A 9955-nucleotide genomic window follows, 5' to 3' on the forward strand; every position below is an offset into this window, starting at 1 on the left:
TCAGCTTCTCTTTTTCATAGATATGCCTTATCTGTATTCTATTCTACATTACCACAGAGGAGCTCTAGGGGGTAGAGAGCTTTCCTGTCCCTATTGTTGTCCTCACAACAAAAAAATCTGTGAGAGTGACTGACCCAAGATCACCCTGAGGGATTCCATAGCAGAGTGGGAAGCTGAACTTGGATTGACACACTTTGGATCTTCACTTTTCTCTGCCAGCCACTTCCTCCCCAGATTTCAGGGACAGCAAGAGGGAGTTAATACTTCCATGTGCCAAGGGTAACAGTGACCTCCCGACTTTCAAAAAGAAGAGCTGATGTTGAGAGTTCAGAAAAGTTAATGGAGAGTTTTCTGTATAATTGTAATTTCATCTGGCAATTTCTTCGTCCCTCTCATGATTTCTCCAGAAGTTAGCATATGTTTAATGTTAATAACAAATGATACACTGATTGCTTCTTGAATCCAGTATTTTCAATAAAATGGCAAAGATTCCCCAGAGTTTCCTTGACGAAACAGAAGACCGTCAATAGAGTTCCACCAGCAGCTCCAGAAGTTCTTTGTGATAGTGCAGCAGCTAAAGTTGACAAAGAGCGATGGGTTGGTTGAGTTCATGTTTTAGAAGATGGAAGGATAGGTTGTCGAGGGTCATGTGTTTTGCTTTCAGAAACAGACGTGTAACTTGGGAAAGAATGAGAACTCTTTGAAGGTCCACTTGATACTATGGGAGCCACGGATACCAATTAACTTGAATGAACATCATTGAATTCCATTGAAGTACTGCGCAGGTGCAAATTAAACAAGGAACGCTCATGGAAAACTAATGATTGAGGCTGCAATCTTGGCAGTCCTAGGACAGGAATGGCAGCCCCATGAGTGGAATGATAGTCCCTTGGAGTAGAATGAACAGTCAGGGGACCTGCAAGGATTTGCTGAGGTCCTCTCTTCCCCTGTACCCCCTCACTCACTTTCCCTCCCCAGGTAGCCTCTTCCGAGGAAAAGCGTCCATGGTTGCTTCTCAAGTTTAAATTAAAGATCCTTATCTAAAACTCTGAATATTCATAGGATAATATATAATCTTACTATATAACTGAGTAAGCATATTTCAGACAACTCATATATAATATGTAAGGTACGCTTAATAGAAGAGAGTAGGGAGTGTCCTTCCACTACCCTACTGTGGTGTGGGCACAGTCCTCAGAAATTCTGCAGGATGGTTTTTAATCCTCTGTTCTTCTCAATAAGAATTGATGAGGCAACACTGTAGATGAGGGCCACCAACGTAGGTGTAGACGGGGTCCAAAAGCTGCTGAGAACGACTCAACAGGCACTAGCAATTCTCCTGTTTTGCAGGGCTTTATCAAGAGGGGTCAAATTCAGCCAATTTGCCCTAAAATATACAATCCTCATAAGTATTATGATTATCGTACTGCCAGTTAATGCTCTGATATTAAATACTCACATATCTGGTCTTCCAGTGTATTCCTTTCTCCACAATCAACATGCACAATGAGTTCCCAGATACAACAAGAACAGAGGATTAAAAACCATTGTATGGTTGCACCTTGTAAAAATTGTTTATTCCTCTTGCATTTGCACTTTATGTAAGATTTATTGCATTGTTTATCTTGTACTGGATTGAATTGTAAGTAGGGTTTATATCATATATTGAAATTGCTTATTTGCACGGTGTACTTTAAATACTTTAAATTCTTACCACGGGAGTTTTGTGTTCTTATCCTCCTGGTTTGGTACCCCGTGGCATCCCTCCTTTTAGTAGTACTAGGTATTAGGAGCAGAGCAGGTGGCAATGCCCACCCCTCACCTTAACCCAGCTGGTACAGGGAGAAGAGTAGGTGGCAATGCCATCCTCCTGCCTTAATCCAGCTGGTATAAGGGGCAGAACAGATGGCAGAGCCCACTGCCCGTCTTAACCCAGCTGGTATTAGGAGCAAAGTAGGTGGAATTTCCCCTCTCACTGCCTTAACTCAGCAGGTATTAGGAGCAGATCAGATAGCAATGCCCACCCCCTTCACCTAGCTGGTGTCAGAAATGGAGCAGGTGGCAATGCTCATGCCCGCCTTAACCCAGCTGTTATTAGTAGCAGAACAAGAGGCAATGCCCTCACCCCATCTTAACCCAGCAGGTATTAGGAGTCGACCAGGTGGAATTCCCCCTTCCACCTTATCATAGCTGTTATTAGGAGCAGAGCAGGTGGCAATGCCCACCCCAACCACAACCCATCTGGGATCAGGAGCAGAGCAGGTGACAATACCTGCAGAGCAAGTACTAAAGCCCGCCACCCACCTTCACCTGCCAGGATCAGGCGTGGAGCAGGAGGCAATGCCTGTTCCTCCCTTCATCCAGTGGGGAGCAGGTGGCAATGCCCACCCCCCTTCACCCAGCTTGTATCAGGCTTGGAGCAAGCAGGAATGCCTGCTCCCCTTCACCCAGCTGTAATCAGATGCAGAACAGGAGGCAATGCCCCCCCCCCCCCGTTTACCCAGGATGTATCAGGTATGGAGCAGGTACCAAAGCCCACCACACGTTCACATGGCTGAGATCAGTCAGATCAGACGTGGAGCAGATGACAATGCCCACCCCCCTCCTTCACCAGCTGGAATCAGTGACGGAGGAGGAGCAAATGCCTGCCTGCCCGCCCTCCCCTTCCTAGAGCCCATCGTATTTTTTCCTACAACGGGCTTTGTTGCTAGTTATATTATACTACCACTATAATGGACGATGAATGACCATGTGTCACAGCTGATGAAAGCACATTCATGCCCATTTCTGATTTTTTTAAACCTGTTCAGATTTGTATTATATCGCTGTTTTGATATGTATGCTTGGAACCAGCTCTGCCCAAAGAAGCCTGTGATAACCTGCTATTTTGCCTGCCAATTTCATTTAAATTGCTCATCAAGATCTCCACTTTCCTCTGCTCTCCTGCTATTGGTTAGCTTGGGAGCTGTGTTTCTTGTCTCTCTCCCTCTACCCTTGACACCCCCTTTGGTTGAGTGGTGGAGCCATACAAAGGCTGCCTGCCCCAGTTGCTTCACCTCCCTGCCTGCCCAGTTTGAAGGCAAATCGACGGAGGGAGGTGGAAGGAAGGATTGTTCACTATTCTTTGTCATAAACACTATTTTGAAACAGCGGTAGGCTAGAGGAGGAAAAATCTTAAGTGAGCGGTTCTCCCCTCCCCCCCTTTTTTGTTCAGGAGAAATCTGATGAATCAGCCTAATTAAAACCAAGCCATAAATTAAGAATCCATTTTTTTTGTATGCCAAAATTGCAAGCTCTAAGCTTGTCCCTCCCTTGTTCTCCATTAAAATCACCAGACACATTGTTAAAAAGAGGGAGGGTGTGTGTGTTTTGCCTCCAGCTGCCAGCTTTCTCCTTTCTGTTTCATGGCCCCTCAGTTCTAGGATCTAAATTGCTTTATACGGGAAATGTAATAGGTTCCTTTTTTAAAAAAAGGTTGCGGGGAAACTTTTGACATGAGTCCAGACTCTGCAGAGGCTTGCAGGATTCCTGGTTGTAGACGGGAACAACTTTTCTGAGGAAGCTCTTGGGGCAAAAACCTGACTTTAAGCTTTTCTGCAAACTTTTATAGTGCAATAATAGCAACAGTTCGTTACACGAACATGAATCTTGAGGAGCAATACCTGGGGAAGGAGGAGTTTGGGGAGGTGTGTTACCAGAACTGCTATTTTATGGGGAAATTAGTAAGCAGTTCGGCTTGAGCTATTGTGGATCTTTAACCAACTATACCAGAGTCAGTCTATCAGATTACTCAGACAAGAAAGAGGAGGCATATATTCAAATAAATAATGTTTACTAAAAATGTGGCATATGCTTGACATAGCACTTACATACAGCAGACATACAAGAACTCAGAAATAAAGGTTGGAAAGAGTTAGAGAGATTTGCATTAGCAGGTTCCCACTTGAGATCGATGGCAGAGAAAGGCAATACATTACCTGATCATGGTGAGAAGCAGAGATTCCAGCAGCAAGGTTGGGGGGGGGGGGCGATGTAGGGGGTCCATCTGGGTCAGGGATGGCACACAGCACCTGGCTGAGCATGGCACCAGGCACTGGGCACGGTGCCCAGCACCGAGCACCTAGTGTCAGGCAGAGCCTGCTTAAATAGCCAAAAATGTACCCTGGGGTGGGGGCCTTCCATGTGGTTCTCAGGAGGGGGAACAAAAGCTTGATGGCTCTATAGCTATTGCTAATGGGCCACTTTAGAGTCTAATTGTGTGATAGTGATACCTTGGGAAGAGGGGACAAAGGAGGGGAGGGAGTGCAGAGCGGGCTGATTGGATCTGTCAGGAAGCTGGAGTTGTCTTGATGGGATCAGCTTGGAATATCGGTGCTTGATGGGCACATCAATATGAATCCATTGTCTGTTTTGTTCAGCCAGCACATCTCTTCCGTCCCAGGGCTGTGGCCAGCGATCTGCATATCAGGGTGAAGCTGGGCTCCGTGGATGTGACAGGAGCCTGGTCTTGAAGTGGCAGCTTCAGAGTCAACTATCCTTGGTGGTTCTTTGCTGCCTGAGAACATAGCTTCTTCCTTGGCACACTTCGTGGGCTGGCTAGCAGGCTGCCCAGTGGCAAGGGCAGACCCAGTGACTGATCTGCAGGAGGCTCTCCATGGGAACTGACCAGGGGGTGTCTGGCCAGGCTCATGGAGGGTCCCTCCGGCTGGCACTGTCTTGCTAGTGGCATGGCTCTGGGCCCAGGTGAGGTAGGTGTCCAAGGGGGCAGGAAACAGGCATAGGTAACACAGTCCATAACAGCAGAGAGGCAGGAAGCAGGCATGGGCATTGCTGCCCCTGACAGAGTCTTTGGCAGAGCTTCAAAACAGCAAGGCAGGAAACTGGCACAGTTCAGGGTGGGCTCCATATCCATAACAGGGAGGGGGGGTCCATGGCAACAGGTGTGTTAGTATAATAATAATAATAATAATAATAATAATAATAATAATAATAATAATAATAATAATAATAATGTCTTGTTGAAGGCTTTCACGGCCGGAGAACGATGGTTGTTGTGGGTTTTCCGGACTGTATTGCCGTGGTCTTGGCATTGTAGTTCCTGACGTTTCGCCAGCAGCTGTGGCTGGCATCTTCAGAGGTGTAGCACCAAAAGACAGAGATCTCTCAGTGACACTGAGAGAAGTGATACATTTCTCTTTGGACAGGGATATTGCAGCCATAGAGAAGTGCATAAGCTGAGTTAGGTTTTTTCTTTTGGGCTTTCAAGTAAGGATTTGAGGGTCAGGGTAGGGTGGGAAACTTGTTTAAGGAAGTAAACAAGCACCCTGTGAAGGGTCTGCCCCAAATCTGACTTTTTTGGTATTGGTACTGAGGCCAGGTTCTCTGGAGGGTTAAAAGAGTGGCCTAGCACTTGCATAGCAGCCTGTCAACCTATTATTGTTGTTGTTGTTATTTAACCTGCCCTCTCTGCAAGTGGGCTCAGAATGGGTCGCAACAGTACAATATACTTTACAGTAAAACTTCAATAAAACCACAGAATTCCCGTTAACACCACCCCTAGACAATGACCTTACACCCCATCTCTACCAATAATACACAAAGAGGTGGCCAAAAAGGAGGGAGAACAGGCCTTTGAGTCAAGCTGTGACTCATATGGGGGGCCAAATGATCACACAGTCCCCCCAACAGGAGGCCAGTTGGGAGCCTTTCCGGATGACTATTGGACCGGCGTCAACAATATGCCTGGCAGAACATCTCAGTCTTGCAGGCCTGCCGTATCCCGTGATAGAGAGTTCCACCAGGTTGGAGCCAGGACCAAAATGCCCTGGCTCTGGTAGAGGCCAGTCTAGCCTTCCTGGGGCTAGACTACCAGTACATGCTTGTTGGCTGATCTCAGCACTCTCTGGGGGCACATATGGTGAGAGGCGGTCCCATAGGTAGCCTGTCGTATGTGAGAAAGAGGTTACAAAGGAACCTTCAGTGCTGAGTAGCCTTTTCTGGGGGAATAAACAAAACCACAGGGGTGCCTCCACTTAACAACCTGACAAACCACCAATATAAGGAAGGCAATGTACAATGAAGGAAAACTTTTAAAGCAATATTATACAAACTGAGTGTTATTCAATGATTTGTAAATAGCAATGTATCCAATGTGAGTACAATTTAAATTGATACAAAATGAATAGCAGTTCACAAAATAAATAGCAGTTTACAACAAATTTAGAACCATCCGTAATGCATATGAATAAACCAACTGGTGTATAGATACAAATATAATTCTTTTTCTGTGTGCAGACCAATTCTCAGTCAAAAGTCCTTGTAAAACAGCCACTGCAAACCATCCCTGCAGAGTAGCCAACGGGCCTATGCCGGTCGTTTCTCAATTTCCATTTCGCGGTCAACACTTCCTCACGGGCAGGTCTTAATGATATAATAAATGAATTATAACGTTGCAGCGTTTCATTATTTCAAAAATATATACAATCAAAACATATTCTCATACTTACAGGTCTCACAATACACAGTCTTAATAATCAGTCACAATTCGCGACTAGGGATGTGCGTTTCGGCATTCTGAATGCCGAAAGAAAGCTGAAACAAAAGTGTTTCGGCTTCTTTCGGGTTAGCCGAAACGTTTCGGAGAAAGCCGAAACGTTTCGGCTTAGCCGAAAGAAAAAAAGCCGAAACATTTCGGCTTCTTTCGGCTTTCTTTCGGCATTCGAGAATCGCCATTTTGTTTTGCTAGCCGTTTGCCTTAGCAAGCGTCTAGCAAAATCCTGCTGGAAGCAAAGGCTTCCTGCAGGCTCTTAGAAGAGGGGAGGGGGGGAGAAGGAGTGAATCACTCACTCCTTCTGTCACCCCCCACCCCTCTTGCAAAGGAAGATAGGGAATCCTGCTTTGCCTTGCAAATGCAAGGTGCAAGCATTGCATTGCACTTTGCATTTGCAAAGCAGCAGAGATTCCCGCCAAAATTAACAGGTAGGGGAGGGGGAGCAGGAGGAGGGTGACTCTTGGAGTGTGGGTGGGGAAAGGCAGGGGAGGGGGGACTTTAGGAGTCACCAATCCCACTGCTGCATTCTTATGCCAGCCAATAGATTTAAATCTTTGGCTAAGGCTGCAGCAGGGGATTTAAATTTGGAGCAAGACTGGTCTGGAACACTTCTGTTGCTGCTGCTGCCTGAGAGAGGAGGAGAGAGACTGCATCTGGAGGACATCTGCCTGGAGGATCATCTGTGCTGGACGTCCTGAGAGGAGACCTGGTAGGCCTTTTTAAAATTTTTGTAAATTTTTTTGATGCTGGGCAATGTGCTGCTGTGGCCTGCCTCTGCAAAAAGGTGTTTAAGTTTAGTCTTGGCATGGCCTGGGGGGACAGGTTGGGCAGACAATGTTTGGTGGTGGGGGGGTTCAGCATTGGTTGTTGTGCTTGCCTTCTTTAAGCTTGATCTTGTTTAACATTAAAAAATGAGTGTGCTAGCTTTGGGCCTACACAGGCCAGAAACTCTGCTGGGTGTCTTTGTTGCCTTTCTTCTGGCTGGCTCTCACAGTTTTGCTTCACAAACTGGAATGGTGTGTGTGTGGCCTTGTTTTTCTGTGTCTGCTTCCCTGCTTCCAAGGCTTCCCAACAGGCTCCTGAACAACTGTGCCAGCCTGTGGCCCACACACAGGCCTGCTGCTCCGGCTTGGGTTACCCTTCTGGTACCTGGCCCGGCACTCACAGTTTTGCTTCACAAACTGGAATGGTGTGTGTGTGGCCTTGTTTTTCTGTGTCTGCTTCCCTGCTTCCAAGGCTTCCCAACAGGCTCCTGAACAACTGTGCCAGCCTGTGGCCTACACACAGGCCTGCTGCTCCGGCTTGGGTTACCCTTCTGGTACCTGGCCCGGCACTCACAGTTTTGCTTCACAAACTGGAATGGTGTGTGTGTGGCCTTGTTTTTCTGTGTCTGCTTCCCTGCTTCCAAGGCTTTGGGCCTACACAGGCCAGAAACTCTGCTGGGTGTCTTTGTTGCCTTTCTTCTGGCTGGCTCTCACAGTTTTGCTTCACAAACTGGAATGGTGTGTGTGTGGCCTTGTTTTTCTGTGTCTGCTTCCCTGCTTCCAAGGCTTCCCAACAGGCTCCTGAACAACTGTGCCAGCCTGTGGCCCACACACAGGCCTGCTGCTCCGGCTTGGGTTACCCTTCTGGTACCTGGCCCGGCACTCACAGTTTTGCTTCACAAACTGGAATGGTGTGTGTGTGGCCTTGTTTTTCTGTGTCTGCTTCCCTGCTTCCAAGGCTTCCCAACAGGCTCCTGAACAACTGTGCCAGCCTGTGGCCCACACACATTTGCCTGCTGCTCCGGCTTTGGTAACCCTTCTGGTAGCTGGCCTGGCACTCACATTTATGCTTCACAAACAGGTTGTTTATCGTTGGTGGACCTCTTCTGGACTGGACTGCACTTGGTGGACATCGGCCTGCACATCTCTGCGTAGAGGATCAACATTGCTGGACATCTGTAGTGGAGGACTGGTAGGGTTGTTGAAAAATTTGTTTTTTGAGGTTATGTCTGCTGCTGTGGCAATCTGCTAGCATATGCTTTAGCTTGGTCTTTATGGCTTGGTCAAGGGGGGACATTTTCTAGTTGGGCAAGAGGACATTGTTTGGGGGTTGGGGGGCCAGCATTGATTGCTGTGCCTGCTTTCTTGGATGTTTCCTTTGTCATGTTTGAGTGCGGGGTGGGTTTGATCTAATGTTTCACGGGACTAAAAAATGAGTGTGTCTGCTTTGGGCCTACACAGGCCAGAAGCTCTGCTGGGTGGATGTGTTTTATTTTACCACTGGTTGGCCCTAGCCTTTCGGGTGGGGGGGGGGCTTGACTTGACTTGTCCAACGGGGCCTTGAGTATTGGGGGTTGTGTGTGCGGCGTGCGTTATTGATTCTGTTAACATTCCAACTTTCTTGACAGCATCGCGGAGGAGAGGAGGACCAGCTGCAAGACCGCCTGAACATCGCTGGACTGCAGGACTGGTGGTGTTGTGTGAGTCCAGGTTTATATTTGGGTGGGCTTAGGGGTGGGTTCTTGCTAGCTTGGGAGGGGGGAGGCTCATCTTCAGACCACCACATCCACACCCCACACCGACACACCACAGAAACATTTTTCCCGCTAAATAGTGTCTTAGGTAGGTAGGCCAGTTGGTAGGTATTCAGTGGCTAATTGCCCTCAACATAATCGTTAGGGAGACCAAGCCTAGTTTTTTTCAAAAAACTAAATAGGGACTCAGCAGGAAAAGCAGTAGTGAGTGAGCGTTAGGTTTGAATTCTATGGGAATTCTATGGGATATATATATGGAATAGCTGTCAATAGGCTTCCCATTAGTGCCCCCATAACTAGGGTTCCACTGCCCATCTCTGGCACCCGTGGTGGTGCCAGGCCGGCCCGGGCATACTAGTGTGTGAGTGTCTAAGGCTTTGTCACCTGTTATTGGGGTTTAGGGCCAGCTCAATTCCAGAGGGTCTTAAACAGCATATCCATCTCACTGTGCTTCTTTTCCTGATAGTGTGGAACCAATGGGGCTTCTAAGAATTTGGGGCTGTGCTGTTTAAGACCCATAAAAGGGGTCATGAGGCAGCAACAAGAGAGCTTCGTCAAAAGGAGACCCTTTGGATTCATAAACTGAATAGTCTCATACCTAATGGTTTGAATATAACTAATGACTTTACCTGTTTTTTGGGTTAGTGACCCTCAGATTGTAGATCACTTTAAGAAAGGATAGTGTACTAATTGGGCGTGGATGGGCTGCTGTAGATAAGATGATTAGGAGATAATGGATTGCAAATGGTGAAAATTGGAAAATTGATGACTAGTATGGAGTGGTAGCTGCATGAACCTTTGAGTGAGTACATGTGATATTGATTGTATATGCAATATTTATTACTGTATTGTAAATGTAAATTATTGTTAGATGGTGTGTAATATGT

The sequence above is a fragment of the Eublepharis macularius genome, chromosome 3, assembly GCF_028583425.1.
Source record: "Eublepharis macularius isolate TG4126 chromosome 3, MPM_Emac_v1.0, whole genome shotgun sequence".
Classification (NCBI taxonomy): domain Eukaryota; kingdom Metazoa; phylum Chordata; class Lepidosauria; order Squamata; family Eublepharidae; genus Eublepharis; species Eublepharis macularius.